General features: G+C 37.7%; 1 long non-coding RNA gene across 2 annotated transcripts; it reads left to right on the forward strand.

The window, feature by feature from the left end:
* The first annotated feature begins 2852 nt into the window (after window positions 1-2852).
* LOC118471074 (uncharacterized) lies at window positions 2853-15133 on the forward strand. 2 transcript variants are annotated; one of them, XR_008599408.1, is made up of 7 exons: window positions 2853-2991; window positions 5493-5667; window positions 5870-6932; window positions 7091-9550; window positions 10155-10181; window positions 10461-10566; window positions 10708-15133. It is a non-coding gene; the product is annotated as an uncharacterized LOC118471074 (long non-coding RNA). The 2 variants fall into 2 exon arrangements; XR_008599407.1 differs by having other exon boundaries at window positions 5870-9550.
* The last annotated feature ends 2355 nt before the right edge of the window (window positions 15134-17488 follow it).

Genomic DNA, 17488 nt, shown 5'->3' on the forward strand with positions numbered 1-17488 from the left:
TCTTAAAATCACCAAAAATGAGGCTTTTTGCAATAACAAGATTCTGTAAAAAACTAAAAATTCTGTGATTTTTTTGCACAACCATGAAGCCATGATTGACTCCTTAATGAATAACAGTCACATGACTACAATTCAGGGACTTCTTGGCGAAACGAGGCCATACATGTTTCCTAGCAGATCGGAAACATATATGGAAACAAATTAGAGTGTAAATACGAAATTAATTCTACAATATGTGGATTCATCATGATTTTTAGTTTTGGTAACACCTGTGGGAGTTTGGTAAATGTTGTAGCTTCCAGGATTGATCAATTTTTAAGAAATAAAACAATCAAAAAAGGGTTTTGTAATCATTAATTAGCCTTTCAACACCATTAGTTAACACAATGTAGCATTAGAACACAGGAGTGATGGTTGCTGGAAATGTTCCTCTGTACCTCTATGGAGATATTCCATTAAAAATCAGCTGTTTCCAGCTAGAACAGTCATTTACCACATTAACAATGTCTAGACTGGATTTCTGATTAATTTAATGTCAACTTCATGGGAAAAAAATGCTTTTCTTTCAAAAATCAGGACATTCCTAAGTGACCCCAAACTTTAGATTTTATGGCATTTTAACTGTGTCAGCCTGCAGAGAAGTCATTTCTGAGTTCTCCCTACTTCTATTCATGGTTGTGCTGTTTCATAAGAGGTGAAGGATTTTATAGTGCAGTGGAAAATGTGACAAAAGCAAAGAAAAAATCACCCAGAGACTGCTCAGAGGGAGTTCAGAGGGTTGAAGCCAGTGACAGGTGAAGTGAATAACACTGATTACCTCATTACAAAGGCACCTGTCAGTGGGTGGGATACGTCAGGCAGCAGGTGCTCTTCAAGCCGATGTGTTGGAGGCAGAAAAGCATGAGCAGTGAAAGGAGGGACTTTAAAATAGTAACAAACAGGTGACTGGGTCTCCAGAACAGCAGGTCCTGTGGAGTCTACAGCGGCTACCCAAAGTGGTTCAAGGACGGGCAGCCGGTGAACTGGAGATGGGTTCATGGAGGCTTGTTGATGTGCAGGTTGTCGGATCCCACAGAGGAGCTTCTGCAGCACAAACGGCTGGAAACTTTAATGCTGGCTCTAAAGAGTGGTCAGAGTGGCCAATGTGACCTCTGAAAGCTCCTACAGTCAGGACATGAGCATCCTGGTCTGATGGATGGAGCTTTCTGTCACAAAATATGGATGGACAAGTGTGTAAAAAAGTTGTTTATCTAGGAAAGAGGTCGCAGCAGTATGCATTGTGGGAAGAAGACAAGCTAGGGGAGGTAAAATGATGCTCTGGAGAAAGTCCTGCTGGGACAACCTTGGATCCTACATTTATGTGGCTGTTACTTTGATAGATTGTTGCAGACCATGTATACACACCTTCATAGCAGAGCAAACATTGTTCAGGGATGGTTTGAGAAACACGATGAAGAGTTAAAGATGTTGATTTGGCCTCTAAATTCTCCAGATCTCATCCAGTCGAGCATCCTTACTGGAAAACAACTTTTAATGGACTTAAACGATCTTCTGTTGACATCTTGGTGCCTGAAACCAAAGGAAACCTCAAGAAACCTTCAGAGATGCTGTTTTGGAGGCGCCATGGGAACCTCTACATTATTAAGGTAAGTAAGGTTTACTTGTGGAAAATTTATAAACCTTTTCATAGCAGAGCAAACATTGTTCAAGATGGTTAAAGGAACAGGATTTCAAGGTTTTTGCTCGGCCTCTAAATTGTCCAGATCTCAGTCCAGTCGAGCATCCTTACTGGAAAAAACAAGTTGCAAAGGTCTTCTGCTGACATCTTGGTGCCTGAAACCAAAGGAAACTTCAAGAATCCTTCAGATCCTCTACATTCTTTGGTAGGTGATATTAACCTTGTATCTGATCAGTGTCTGTTGTTAAGATTTTTTTGCCAAAAATTTATACACCCCTTCATCGCAGAGCAAACATTGTTCAGGGATGGCTTGAGGAATGTGATGAAGAGTTAAAGATGTTGATTTGGCCTCTAAATTCTACAGATCTCAATCTGATTGAGCATATGTGTTGAAAAAAACTAGACTTAAAATATCTTCTGCTGACAGCTTGGTGCCTGAAACCTAAATATGGTTGCAGAGTACATATACACCCCTTCATAGCAAAACAAAGATTGTTCAGGCATAGTTTGAGGAACATGACGAAGAGGCCTCTAAATTCTCGAGAACTCAATCCGAGTGTCCGAGTGTTTTGCTGTAAAAACGGATCTTCTGTTTACATCTTGGTGCCTGAAACCACAGGAAGCCTTGAAAGATGCCTCAATGGGTTCAAGCTGTTTTGGAGGAATTAAAGGAACCTCCACAGCGTTTGGTAGGTGTGTCTATCCTTAAGGTTCATTTAGATGTCATTACTTCTATATTTGACCAACAACAAATTAAGAACACCACATTATCACTGCATCAACACTTTGAAACCCCCCTCCGGCATGCTCCGGAGCAATGGTTGAAAATGTAAATGTCCCCGTGTACCATAATCCAAGATGAGCACTTAATCCTCCTTAGATTAGGGGCAGCGGTGTTCGCCTGGCGGTATGTGCACACCTCCCCTCAGTGAAATGTATTTGCATAATTGAAAAACAGTGTTTTTTACAGTTGCACGCAGCAACTGTAAAAAACTCAGCGGGGCCGAAAATAATGGCAGGACGAGGAGTAAACGAGATTTGTCCGGTCGAATCAGCGGCGGAGCAGGAAGACGGGCGCTGGCAGCACTGCTCAGTTCATCAGCACATGTCACTGTGCATTCTGACTTATTGACAGATCAACTCAGATGTCTCTCAGTGCGCTGCGAGGTTTCCCAGTGAGAGACAGCATGTCACAAGGCTATGACTGCTAATTCTTCAACCCATGATGGCTTCGGCATCACAGATGGGAAGGCTGCTGGCAGGAGGAGGGAAAAAAAAGCCAAGGATGTCTGCTGGTGTGTCGTTAGCCCTCGGTGAGCTCCAGTCTGTTCTGTTCCTGCAGAAATGATGTTTAAAAAGCAGCATTATTGCACCTGCCTTGCTAAATCCTAATGTCATGATCCACCCTTTTAACTGGAAGTTGGAGCAATTTGGATTAAGGGTTAGCAGCCCAGCAGCTCAGCAAATTGTAGAAAGCCTGCCATCAGCTCCCTGAACACCTCTAAACTCTTACAGTACAAATATGGAGCAATATTTCTTCTCTCCCACCCCAAAGAAAAAAAAAAATCTCCCAAGGTTAAAAAATGAAGCGCCACATAAAAAGGGACTGAAGAGTGTAAATTGTGGCTTCCTTGTACAAACAAGGATCCAGGTTGGAGTTGGACCAGTGAGGGAAGAAAACTAAGATCTGGGAGAAAGGTCTGCAGTGAAGGGCCAGGTTATACGGGGTCACTGAGTGGTGACACCGACAGGCTGACGGAGTATCTCCATCTGCTGGTCAAAGCATGGAGCAGAGTGGAAACCATTAATGGGAAAACGCCAAACAGCTCAACCTGAATGAAAACACAGATACTCAGCTGGAAATAGGTCCCATAATATTACATGATTTGCTGATATGTGGATTTTAAGATAAAGAAACGCACCCTGAAAAATAAAGTCGCTAACTGGAACCTGTCGCGCCATAGAAAAAACATTTTTAGCTTCGAAAAGAACCATCATTAAGGAATTTAGTCAACTTAACTCACCTTTTCTAGTTTACTTAATGTAAATATGTGAGTTTTGTCCATTTTCTAGTGAATTGGACTTAAAATGTCTAATTTTCAGAACACTTTTTTTGTTTTCAATGCAAACATTTCTTTAATGAACCATTTCTGCAAACAGATCTTAAAGAACCCCTAAAAGTTTCTCAAAGAACCATCAAAAAAATGGTTTCTTTAGGCACCAAAAGTCCTTTAACAAAAAAGGAAACTTTTTCAATGTAGTTCTTTTTGGGTCCACCTGGTTTAATAGAGAACTTCACTGCAAAACTTTACAGAAGAATTCTGTAGTCAACACATTTTTTTCTTCTAGTTTACTTAATGTAAATGTTTGCCAATTTTCTACAGAATTGGACTTAAAATGTATCATTTTCAGAAACCTTTGCCGTTTTCAAAGCAGGAGGTCATTTCTGCAAACAGAATTTCTCCAAGAACCATGAAAAAAATGGTTTCTTTAGGTAAAGCCATTGACATTTGCCATGACTTTTGTCCATTTTCTAGTGAATTGGTCTTAAACTGTCTCATTTTCAAAACACTTTTTTTTGTTTTCAAAGCAAGAAGTTCTTGAATCAATCATTTCTGCAGAGCAGTTCTTTAAAGAACCCCTAAAAGTTTCTCAAAGAACCATCAAAAAAATGGTTTCTTTAGGCACCAAATACCTTTAACAAAAAAAGGAAACTTTTTCAATGTCGTTCTTTTTGGGTCCACATGGTTTAATAGAGAACTTCACTGTAAAACTTTATAGAAGAATTCTGTAGAGTCAACTATTTTTTTTTCTAGTTAACTCAATGTAAACACGTAAGTTTTGCTAGTTTTCTAGAGAGTGGAACTCAGAATGTCTTTTTTAGTTTTTAGAACACTTCAGAAATATTAACATGAGTTAGCAAGACGCTCTTTAACAAGCCATTTCTGCAAAACAGCTTTTTCAAAAACTCTCAGAGAATCATCTAAAATGAATCCTTTAGCCACTATAAATAAGATAAGATCTACTTTAGTCATCCTGGAGGAAATTATTTGCAACTCTGGCAGGCAGCCGTCAGCAACAGCGCCGGTAAACAAATCTCTGCTGCAAAAGTAGCTTTTTGAAGGAACCATTTTCATTAAAGTTCTTTGCAGACCCACCTGGTTGAGTTAAGAATTTCACTGTAAGACATCCTTAAGGAATTCAGTCGACTGCAGTTAAAATGATGACTCTTGTACTTCAGTAAGAACTAGCCTCTACATATAGAGGTTCTTTGGTTCATGATGGTACTTTGAGGGACTTTTGTAGATTAAAAACCAATATTTTTCATTTCTATTAAAGTATGTGCTTGCAAAGCTAGTTATTATATGAAAATAGACGGCAAAAATAGAAACGTATTGATTAGAAAATAGGTTTGTTTCAAGCTTGATCACCAACAATTTTTGGATCAACATCAATAAAATATCCACCAAATGCAAAAGATATTACATTTTCTAACAAACATATGTAGAGTGTACATCAATTTGAAACAAATTATGCAACTTTTTACAGGTTTTGAGTGTTTTCCAGCAATAAAACAAGCTGCAAACACACAAATTACCATCTTGTCAGGCTGCGTTCAAATGTTTTAGCCAATAGCTGACCATTTACACACCTAGCAGGTACGGAGCAGCATTAGCATTAATGCTAAGTCATTATTTATACTCCTTTTAGCTCCATTTTTGGTCTCCTCCAGCTCCTTGTGGAGGTATTTCAGATTTTAGCTGCTAAATGCTTCACTGTGTCCTCACTCTGGTTCATAACTGTCTGTCTGCAGGCTGGTTCTGGGCAGGTGATGCAAATTTGGTTGGTTGTCGCCAAACACAGCTGTCTGCTGCAAAGGATACGATAACAACCGTGAGCATCTGAATTCTGGCGGGGATACATGGAGCAGAGGTCTGGTCTCCTCCCCGAGGAAAGCTGGAGCATCACGCCTCATTTCCTGCATTCAGGTGAATTTTTATACACTGATTTGTGCCTTTTCTCACCAATTTGCACCATTTCTGCATCAATTTACTGTGGAGATGTCTTGATTTTTCATTTATTTCTGAATATACATACTGATTTTATCAACTGACACTATAAAAAAACTGATTGTACAGAGATTTTGAGTGACCCTTCATCTTAAATATGTACCCCTTTCTTATTTTCCAGGACAACAGCCTACAAAACAACAAGGCCAGTCTTACAAGTCTGAATAATAGGTAAGTTTGAGCATCAAACACCTCATTTCCTGCATTCTGGTGAATTTTATGCACTGATTTGCACCTTTCTGCATCAATTTATGGTGAAAATGTCTTTATTTATGTCACGGAAAATGCTAAATTCATGCACCTGGAGACAATTCAAAACATACCGGAACATCTATGGATCTAATTATGTTTTCCACGGCAGACTGGGTGCTCATATGAGCTCATAATTTATGTTTGACAGTCAAAATATGATCCATTTATGGGGGGAAAAAAATACTTTTTTGCAGCATCATAGCAGTTTTTTTTTTTTTTTTTTTTTTTTTTTTAAGTTTTCTACTTCTCTCAGATATTTAGGACGACATGTTGCTTCCATCCTGTCCGAAATCTACACCTTTGGCCCTAAGAGTGAGTCAGAGACCTGGTTTTTTGTTTATTTTTCTTAATAACTTTGCTGATTTTATCCACTGACACCATGAAAATGCAGATTTTGCAGAGATTTGAGTGATATTTAAGTGAAAATGTGTACAGCTTTCTCATTTTCCAGGACAACAGTCTGCAAAACCACAACAAGGTCAGCCTCATAAGTTTATAATAGGAATGTTTGAGCATCAAACACCTCATTACCTGCATTCAGGTGAATTTTATGCACTGATTTGCACCTTTTCTAGCCAACGTGTTCCCTTTCTGCATCAATTTATGGCAGAAATGTCTTTGTTTATGTCAAGGAAAACACCAAATTCATGCACCTGGAGACAATTCAAAACATAACAGAACATCTATGGATCTAATTATGTTTTCCATGGCAGACTGGGTGCTCATATGAGCTCATAATTTATGTTTGACAGTCAAAATATGACCCATTTATGGGGGAAAAAGACATTTTTGCAGCATCATAGCAGTTTTTGAAAAAGTTTCCTGCTTCTTTCAGATATTTAGGATGACATATCCCTTATTAAATCTACCTCTGTGGTCCTAAAAGTGAATGAAATCCATGTTTTTGGAGGCCAGAAGTCAAAAACAATGAGGTAAGAGAGTCAGACATTTTTTTTTGTTGTTTTTTTTAATATACATAGTTATTTAATTCTTTGGCACTATAAAAAGATTTCTGCAGAGATTTTGAGTGACCCTTCATCTTAAACGCCTTTCTTATTTTTCGGGACAACAACCTGAAAACCACAACAAGGTCAGAGTATAATCTGTCATCGTGCAGCTGACATCTAATTGGGAATTAACTGCATAAAGGAGCCGACTGTGATTCATGAGCGTGAGGAACTCGTCTTGTAAACTGTGTAATTGGGCCTTTTTATGTGAGCGGCAGGTAAATGTGAATGACTTGAAGGTTCCACTTCTTTTTTTTTTTTTTTATTATTATTAATTTAGTCACAGGCAGGTTTGGCTCTTGAAGTCTGTGAAGTGTGGGATTGTGGGTGGAAGCTGTTGTGGGGGCTGTGATCTCACAAAGGCAGCTTTTCCGCCAACCAATCCCCTCGCCGGCTGTTTGGATGAAAGCCCGGCCCCTTCTGATTGCCCTCCGCCTCCTTCTTCCCTCTCTCTCTCTTTGGCATGTGCACATACACAATCACACACATACATATACACACACACACATATACACACACACATATACACACACTCTCTTCATGCTCTGTCATAGCAGGAATTTTCCACTAAGCAGCAGGAGAACATTGTACCCAGCTGAGGGACGGTTAGCGGACGGCCTTGTCACAATTTTCATAAAATAAGGAACTTTTTTTTGCATGTATGTGTTGTTTACCAGGACAGGAATCCACCAGTGAGGCCCAGGGGAGATGAGACGTCCAACTAATGACTGGCTTCCTTCTAAAGCCTCTTGTGGATCCTCTCTTTTTCTTCTTCTTCTTTTCCGTCTAATCCTCGCAGCCTTATCAGCGCCCGCCTGCTGCGCAAATCATGCCTGTACATGCCACACATGTATACATTAGAGGTCTGTTACGTAAGCGTGAGCCCACCCCCTTCCCTTCCCTTCCCTTCCCTTCCCTTCCCTTCCCTTCCCCCCTCCATACGTTTCCCAGCTTCCTCTGGAATCAGGTCAGGTGAGGACTTCAGGCTGCCCTCAAACAGCCCCGTGACTGAACACACATACATACTGTTGGAAAAGAAAGCAAAACAATTTAAAAAAAAAAAAAAAAAAAAAAAAAAAAAAAAAAGCATTTGAGGAACATTTCTTCTAAACACTGGCTGAATTCTTGGCAAATGGACACAGAGAGAAAACAAATGTATCCTTTATGAATCCTAAAAGGCCCAGATCAGGGGCATCCAGCTCATTTTAGTTCAGGTTCCACATTCAGCCCAGTCTGATCTCCAGTGATCCAGACCAGTAAAACCACAGCATAATAACTGATAAATAACCACAATGCCAAATGTTTCCTTTGTTTTAGTGCAAAAAAGTTCACATTTCAGGGATTATCTTTTTCCAAAACATCATTAACAACCTGAAATTTCTTTAGAAAAATAAATTAAGTTTCAACAACATTCAGCCTCAGTTTATCATTTCCACATTACAACTTCCAGATCAGTGTTTACAAAGGAACACAACATTTAGTCACATCTGGAACTGACCCATATAGTGTTTTACTTTATGATCAAAATGACAAATCAGACAAGACCAAAAACAACACAAAGTATTACAAAAATGAGACAACAAATGACAAAAACGAGACATAAAATGAGACGAACGACTCAAAACAAAATAAGAGATTAAAAAAAATTAGAAAAGTTACATAGCGACCAAAAAAATGGGCAAACGACAAGCAAAACAAAAAATTACATAAATGACACAAACAAGACCAAAAATGTCAAAAGCAAGAAACAAAACAACAAAAAAGTAGACAACACAAGCAAGACAAAAAACAACGAATAAAGCAAAACACAAGATGACAAAAACAAGATTAAAAAAAACACAAGCGTAGCAAAAAAGGAAACGCAAAATGAGACAAATGACAAAAGTCAGACAAGACAAAATATTACAGAAACAAGACGCAAAACGAGATGGACACAAAACAAAAGAAGCAAAAAAATGACAAAAGCAAGAAACAAAAGTAGACACAAGCGAGACAAAAAACAACGAATAAAGCAAAAGACAAAATGACAAAAAATAAGATAAAAAAACAAAAAGGAAATGCAAAATGAAAAAAACGACAAACATGAGACAAATGACAAGTCAGACAAAAAAGGACAAAAACGAGATGCAAAATGGCAAGAGACAAACGACACAAAATAAAAAGAGGCAAAAAATGACAAAAGTGAGAAACAAAAAAAATAAAACAAGCGAGACAAGAAAAGCACAAAATCACCTTAGCGATTCACAAAACGACGAATAAAACACAAAATGACAAAAGTCAGACAAAAAAACAAGACAAAATCTTTACACTTTGAGGGCCGGATTGGACCCTCTGGAGGGCCGCTTTTGGCCCACGGGCCGCATGTTTGATATCCCTGGCCCAGATGGTGCGTTCGCTTTCACCAATCCTGATTTTTTATTTATATTTTTTTTGTAGTCGAACAACAGCCGGCTAATAATGAAGACTCATTCCTTCGAGGCGAGACGCTGCAGGAGAAATCCTCTTTCTTTAAAATACGTTGGGCAGTTTTGAGATCTGAAGCGGTGAGAAAATGTCCAAAGCACACATCTGACTGTTTGTTTCACTGCACTTTGTCTATTTACGTCTGCAGGTTTCAATTACAACGCACATCTCTGAAGGCTGTTTTCTCAAAAATGTGTTTTCTCAAATTCGCAGCCAAAAATCTCCACTTTCATTATCGCTTACAAACCTTCCAGTTTAATTCCCATCTATATTCTGGAGGTTTTACTGAAGGGTTTGTTCATTTATCATTCATAAACTGCCTTATAGAACACTTTACTCCTAAAAGCATGGCGAAGATTGATTTATTTCCCTGAAAGACATTCTAAATCCCTTCTGTAGAAACCTTTGCCTCTCATTTGTCAACAAAATTAACCAGTAATTTATGCAAATGTGTGAATATTTAATGACATAATGGCTCATTTGCTCATTTTTATGCACTGATTTGTGCCTTTTCTCACCAATTTTCACCATTTCTGCATTGATTTACAGTGGAAACGTCTTGATTTTCCATTTATTTCTTAGTATATGTACTGATTTTATCCATTAACACTATGAAAATACTGATTGTGCAGAGATTTTGAGCGAAACTTTATCTTAAACATGTACACCTTGCTTATGTTTCAGGACAACAGCCTGCAAAACAACAACAAGGTCAGTCTTGTAAGTCTCTAAAATAGAAAAGTTTGAACATCAAACACCCCAGTTTGTGCCTTTTTTGCTCCAATTTACGGTGGAAATATCTTCATATATGTTTAGAGAACACTAAATTCATGCACCTGGAGACAATTCAAAAGATAATAGAACATATATGGATCTTATTATAGCTCATAATTTATACTTTTTGACAGTAAAAAGGTCCCAGTTCTAGAGACGGAAAGACATTTTTGCAACATTATAGTAGTTTCTCCAAATGTTTTCTGCTTCTTTCAGATATTTAAGACGACATATTGCTTGCATCCCTTCTAAAATCTACCTCTATGGTTGAAAAAGTGAATGAAATCCATATTTTTGGAGGCCATAAGTCAAACACAATGAGGTAAGACAGTCGGAGACTTGTTTTTTGTTTATTTTTTAATATCCATGCTGATTTCATCCACTGACACCATAAAAATATTTGTTGTGCAGAGTTTTTGAGTGATATTTAAGCTAAAATGTGTACACTTTTTTTATTTTTCAGGACAACAGCCTGAAAAACCACAAGGTCAGTCTCATAAGTATATAATAGGAACATCTGAGCATCAAACACTTCATTTTCCTGAATTCAGGTGAATTTTTATGCACTGATTTGTTCCTTTTCTGGCCAATTTATGCCTTTTCTTCACCATTTTGTGGTGAAAATGTATTCATTTACGTCCAGCAAAACACTAAATTCATGCACCTGGAGACAATTCAGAAACATACCAACATATATGGACCTAATTATGTTTTCCACAACTTGCTTGTATGAGCTCATAATTCATATTTTGAGACTAAAAACGTCCCAGTTCTGGAGACAAAGGACATTTTTGCAGCATCATGGTAGCTTTTCCAAAAGGTTTTCTGCTTCTTTCAGATATTTAGGATGTCATGTTGCTTTTTAACTTCTGAAATCTACCTCTGTGGCCCTAAAAGTGAATTAAATACATGTTTTTTAGAGGCCATAAGCAAAAAACTGCACTGATTTGTTCCTTTTCTGGCCAGTTTGTGCCTTTTCTCACCAATTTGCACCATTGAAATCCATATTTTTAGAAACCATAAGTCAAAAACAATGAAGTAAGAGAATCAGAGGCTTAATTTTTTTTTCTATGTTTCTTCATTTTATCCACTGACATCATAAAAACTACTTATTGTGCAGAGATTTAGAGTGACGGTTAAACTAAAATGTGTGCATCTTTTATTTCCTGCAAAAAATAAAACTAAAATCCTTCTTTCATTGTAAGTAATCATGTGGGGACATTTCAAGTCAATATCTGTTAGTTAAATTTTTATCCTGTCCACTTGCAGAGTCTTCCCAAAAGTGAAATCTTAAAGGCATTTTTGGTTAAAAACCCTGCGGCCTCTCTGAAATTTCCATGAGAAGATCGATATCCGTGAGTTAAATATGCAACCCAGAGGTGATCGCCTCAGTGCAGAGCCAGAAAACGGGATGGAAACAGATGGTCTGGCTCTGAAAGCACCTCTGGAGAGCTCTAACCACATCTCACCCAACGACAATTTATTCATCCATGTTTCCCGCTCTGACAACAAGACTCCGGGAGAATCAATCCGCCGATCTGTTGCTCAACAAGACAAAGTAGCGGCGCTTAACTACCCCCTGAAACCACAAACTGTCATCTTTACGTTATAATTTACGGAATAAACACGCAACATGCTCTGAGTTAGTTAGCGAGCTTCAGGGTGTTTCCAACCACTTTCATACAGCTTTTCTACGGTTTAAACTCGGAGAAAAGACTCCTACAAACAGCCGGAAGCAACAAAATAAACTTCAGCTCATGTTGACGTTTTGTCAGATTACAATGAGACAATTTCTTCCCTTTTTTTACATTTTATGGACATGCACGTGAACCAGAAAGGCCTAGAAACTGCCTTTGAGATGTTTCATGTTTGTGTTGAAATGTGAGAAAACCCTTTCTTAAATCACTTCTAGTACAAAATCGCTTGTTTGTCTTTATTTGTTTGTGCTCCTGCAAGCAGTTTAGACTTGTTTTGTGTTGAAAGTAAAGCAGAAACTACTTACAAGGTCCAACTTATTGCAACTTTCATTTGAAAAACATCAAACGTGTCAGATTAATGCAAATGAGGGCATGTCAGAAAGGAGCTATAGTATTTATGCTAAGCTAATTGCCGCTTTTTCTAGTTAATGGCCAATGAACGTGCTTTAAACCTGCATTCTTTCTAGCAGCCAGCAGGGGGCGACTCCTCTGGTCTTGATTGTATAGAAGTCTTTGAGAAAATGATCCAACTTCTCGCTTGATTTGCTACTTCAGGGAACAATGTCCTCTTAAGTTTTTTTGGTCTGAATTGAGAGTTTCAAATCTTCTTTAATACATTATGGTTTAAATTTTATAAATTATTGCCCCATTTAGAGGAAAATAAATGATAAAGCAAGGTACGCTTTAGAGCTTGTGAAGTTTCTACCGATAATTCTGTCAGATCCAGTTCTTTCTCATCACATCTGGTATAAACAAAATCAAAACGTCATTCTGTGATTTAATTAGCAATTATGTGTAATTAAACAACAGGGAAAATCTCTAAAATTGCTTTTTAAACTGACTTATCATTTTCAATCCTTAATTTATATATTTTTTCTTTAAAATAAGGACAAATATCTGTAAAATGTTTTTTTTAGAAGATTTAAATATAGTAAAAACTAATCGTAGCCACTGAAGATGCTCTAAACTTGCATATTTTCTAACAGCCAGCAGAGGGCGACTCTTGTGGTTGCAAAACAAGTCAGATTCTATGGAAGTCTATGAGAAAATGACCCAACTTCTAACTTGATTTGCCACCTAAGGAAACATTTTCCTCATACATTTGTCATCTCAATTGGTAGTTTTAAATCTTCTTTAATATGCTATGGTGTAAATTTGATAAATTGTAGCCCCATTTAGAGGAAAATGAACGATAAAGCAAGGTATGCTTTAGAGCCTGTGAAGTTTCTGCTGATAATTCTCGGTCAGCTCTACTTTTTCCTCATGACATCTGATTTCAAAAGACTAAAATGCCAAATTTGAGGTTTTAAAACTGTAGTCTACAAACCAGCAGGTGAATTTAGAGTTGCTACGAACAGTTTATGGTTTCGTTTCATATTTAAGTAGCCAACATGAGAGCAAAATTGAGTTCTTCATTGCTTCAGCTTTGATATTAACGTACATCCTACTTTGTGTCAATAGTTCTTAGTGAAGTCTTTTCCTGTTCACAAAGCCAGAACCATATTTCCACACCTCAGCCTCATTCAACACCCCTGGGATGAATCAGAACGCTACGAGCCAAGTCTGATCATCCAGCATCCATGTTGGGCCTCGCTAATACTCTGGTGGCAGAATGGGAGCAAATCCCTGCAGCCAGGTTCCAGGAAACTCTTCTTTTTTCTTTTTTTTTTTTTTTTTTTACTAGAGTGGATGCTCCGATAGCAGCAGATTAATGCCTGTTCTTCTAGAATGAGATGTTCTGCAGCCACATATGGGATTAATGATCAGGTGTCTGCACACTTTTGCAACGCATGCTTTGAACTTTTCTGCATTTTCCTTTACCCAAAAAGAGCTAAATAAGTTCCAGATTGTGTCTCTGAGCAACTACAAGGGAGGAAGAAAGAAGAAAAAAAACTTGGAGAAGATCATGTGGGATTCCTGAGGAGAGAGATCTCCTGGGATGGAAGAATCCATTACCGGCCGAGTCGACATACTCAGAGAGGACGCGAAAATGTAAAATGTATGCTTTAAAAGGAACTGGAGTGGGAATTTCAGCCAAGTGAAGCACAAATAACGAGCAACCAGTACAGAACATGGCATTCCTAAATTTAGAATAGTTATGACAAAAGCACCGGTGTGTGAAATAAGTGTGAGGGCTGGATTTAATAAGGAGATTAGAGTCAGGGGGAGGCGCAGACAGCAGGGAAATATGTAGCGTAAACACAGAGAGGACAGTGTGTGCATGTGAATCCCAGCCCATGTGACTGGGTCAAGGAGTTGCTGAGAGGTATATGGAGGGTTATCCCAGGACGAGGGGAGGAGGAGGACGTCTCCTGTGTGCTGCATACCATTGGTAGTCTCAGCATAAACACCGCGCCGCCTCGGCCGGAACGTTGCCCCGACAATACATATAAAGTCATGCAACACGCAGCCCTGATTTACCGACACTCTCACTGGGTGAAAACGCTTCCAGGAGATAAACCTGTTGGTGGGAGCTAAACCGTGAATCATGAGGCCGTGTGCTGTGACACTCTGTGTTCTGGCCTCTGATAAAAACACAAGGAAAGTGTTGGAGATTAAATACTGTCATTCATCACTAAAAAGAGTTTAAGTTTTCTTCTTCTCGCCCAGATGGTTTCACATGACTCCTGCTCACAGTTTAGCATGTAAACTGTATGGAAAAAAGTTTGTATGTGGACACCTAAACATGTAAATATTTTTACTTATTTTATTATCCCTTAATCCCACGAGGGGAAATTCTGATTTTTTTAATGTCTCCCCAATAGGGGGAGTCAGAGCGACGGGTCAGCTGCGGTACAGCGCCCCCTGGAGCAGGAAGGGTTAAGAGCCCAACAGTGGCGGCATCGGGGCTTGAACCTCTGACCTTCTGATCAGTAGTCCAGAGACTTAATAGTTGCGCCACCACTGCCCCAAACATACACTGTAAAACAAATCGCAAAAAAAGTGAAAATCCGGCAGCAAAGGGCCTGAAAAAATATGCTAAAAAATGGTGGAATACTGAAGATTCAATAACTGTGAAAACTTTAAAGATAACAGCAAATGGCTGTAAAATAATTAGATTTTTAGCTGATTGAAATACAGAAAAAAATTTAACATTGTAAAATAACAAAGCGCTATTTGTAAAAATAACATGGACATTAGGCACCACTTTGCCCTGTTTTTTTAGATTGTTTTTTTTTTACAGTAAATTTGTAAAATCTGACAGTTTTTCTGTGATTTTATTAGATATTTAATTCAACATAAAGAAAATCTGTAAAATAACAGTATTTCTTTTTTTTTTTACTATTTTTTAATCTTTAATATTCCTATTTTCTTTCAAATAATGACAAATATCTGTTCTATTTTCTTATTTAACAACAGTAAAAGAATAAAAGTGTAATTTTATGGTCAAACTTTGTAAAGGAATTAACTGTCATTTGTAAAATTACTGGTTTTTGATGTGGATATTGTGGAAAATCTAAAAAATTACATTTTAAAATTATTTAAATTTTTTCAATCCATAATTCACCAATTTTTTCTTTACAAATGTCTATAGAAAAGATTTATATCAGACTTAAAAACAGTAAAAACTGTAATTTCCCAATCAAACATTGTTTAAAAAACTAAGTTTGAAAAAAATGTAGCTCTAGTCAAAATGTAATTTTACTAGTTGTTATCTGCAATTTAATAAAACGGAAAATCTGAATACCAACAGTGCATTTTTTAGCTACAGTTTCAAAAAACTGATAAATACCATGAATAAATACATGTACAAATAGTTTTTTTTTTTGCCTCAAACGTGTGCAGGAAAAGTCCCCAGAATGCAGGAATTTAAGTGTTAACACTCGTATTTTCGTAGGGAGGACTCCTGCTCGGTATGTAAATTATATCCACACCCATGCCTAAACATTACACGTGTGTGACTGCTGAACATCTCCCTCCTTAATCCGTGGAAATTAATTTTGTGTCATAACAGCCTCTAGTCTTCTGGGAAGAACCTGGCTGCAGAAAATTGCCCCCACCTGAACACAATTCATGTAAATGTGTTGGACGTGGTTCAGGTCAGGGCTGCCGGCTGGTCGGGCGTGAGATTATACTGGCATGTGGGAACAGCTGAACAAATTGTGAATACATATTTAAAAGCGCTCGGGTTGTCTGAAACATCACGGTGTGCTGTAGGATTAGAGCTTCTCTTGATTTATACCGGTCCAAACCATAAAAATGAAGACCGGCGTTCGCCTGCCCACATATATGATGCAGTGTGGTTCACTTGGCGAGCAGAAGGGAATGAGCAGCGCTTATCTAAAATACCCTAAACCCACCTGCTAATAAATTCTTCATTGCGCTATGACATTTGTTTAAGCAGTAAGGTTACACAAGACATAATTCAGTTCTTGCAACGCATCCCAAGGGCCGAAGCTACATCTGTACTGTAGACAGAACATCAAAAATTAACCATAAAACGAGTTAACACAAGCCACGAAAAATAATGTTTCAAGCATCTTACCTCATTGAACCTGACGTATCCAGTTTAATAAAACAAAGCGATGAGCTCGAAGTAAAGTTCACAGGAGTTCATGACCTGAGAGCTGAAACGACAATATACTAAAGAAGTAAAAAACATCACATAAATGTCAAATAATTCAGAATTTTATCATCTGTCATAACTGTTTTCCCTCTCATGAACAATAAAAAATGAAAACTTTAGAAAGACTTTATTAAAAGTACAATAAAAGTAGAAACTCAAGGCAAAAAACAATAAATACACCTTGATTAACCCTCCTGTTGTCCTCATTTACAGGCACCAAAAAATATTGTTTCCTTGTCTGAAAAAAATCCAAAAATTCAGCAAAAAATTCCCCAAATTTCTGAAAATTTGCAAAACCTTCAGGAAGAAATTCCCAATAATTCCTTAAAAGTTTCCCTTAAAAGTTTTATTTTTAAAAAAATTCCCCAAATTTGGGAAGAAAATTCTTGTAAATATTTTCAAAAATGAGTAAAAATCTTCCAAAAACAATCTTAAAAATATCTAAAGTGATTACATATATATCAGTAAAACTTCAAATATTTTCTTTAAGAACATTCATAAAAAAATCAACTACTTCCAGCGAAATTCGCTGGATTTTGGTTGATTTTTTTTTGTGAATGTTCTTAAGAAACATTTTTCACATTTCTTTTTTTCCACCAAAAAATGTCCAAAGATTTCCCAAAAATGTTGAAAATGTGGACATCAGAAGTTTCACTGTGAAAATATATTTTTTTCTCCACATTTTGAAACTTTAAAACGGGTCGATTTTGACCCGCAGGACGACACGAGGGTTAATGATGCTAAACTGAGTCCTGTGATTTTGGCTGATTTTTGAACACAAGAACTATCTCAGCTTGCGACGATGTCTGCATCATGGCTCCAAATGGAAAAGAATTGCCAGAGAACCTGAAAAACTGATTGTGAGGCTTCACAAAGATGGAAAGGAAGATGAACTAAAACTCAGAAACACAGCTACAGCAGTAATCAGGAGGTCTGGAACGAGTCACAGTACCACTAATCAGAGCTGCAGTTGTAACTCT

Source organism: Amphiprion ocellaris, chromosome 18 (assembly GCF_022539595.1).
Source record: "Amphiprion ocellaris isolate individual 3 ecotype Okinawa chromosome 18, ASM2253959v1, whole genome shotgun sequence".
Lineage (NCBI taxonomy): Eukaryota > Metazoa > Chordata > Actinopteri > Pomacentridae > Amphiprion > Amphiprion ocellaris.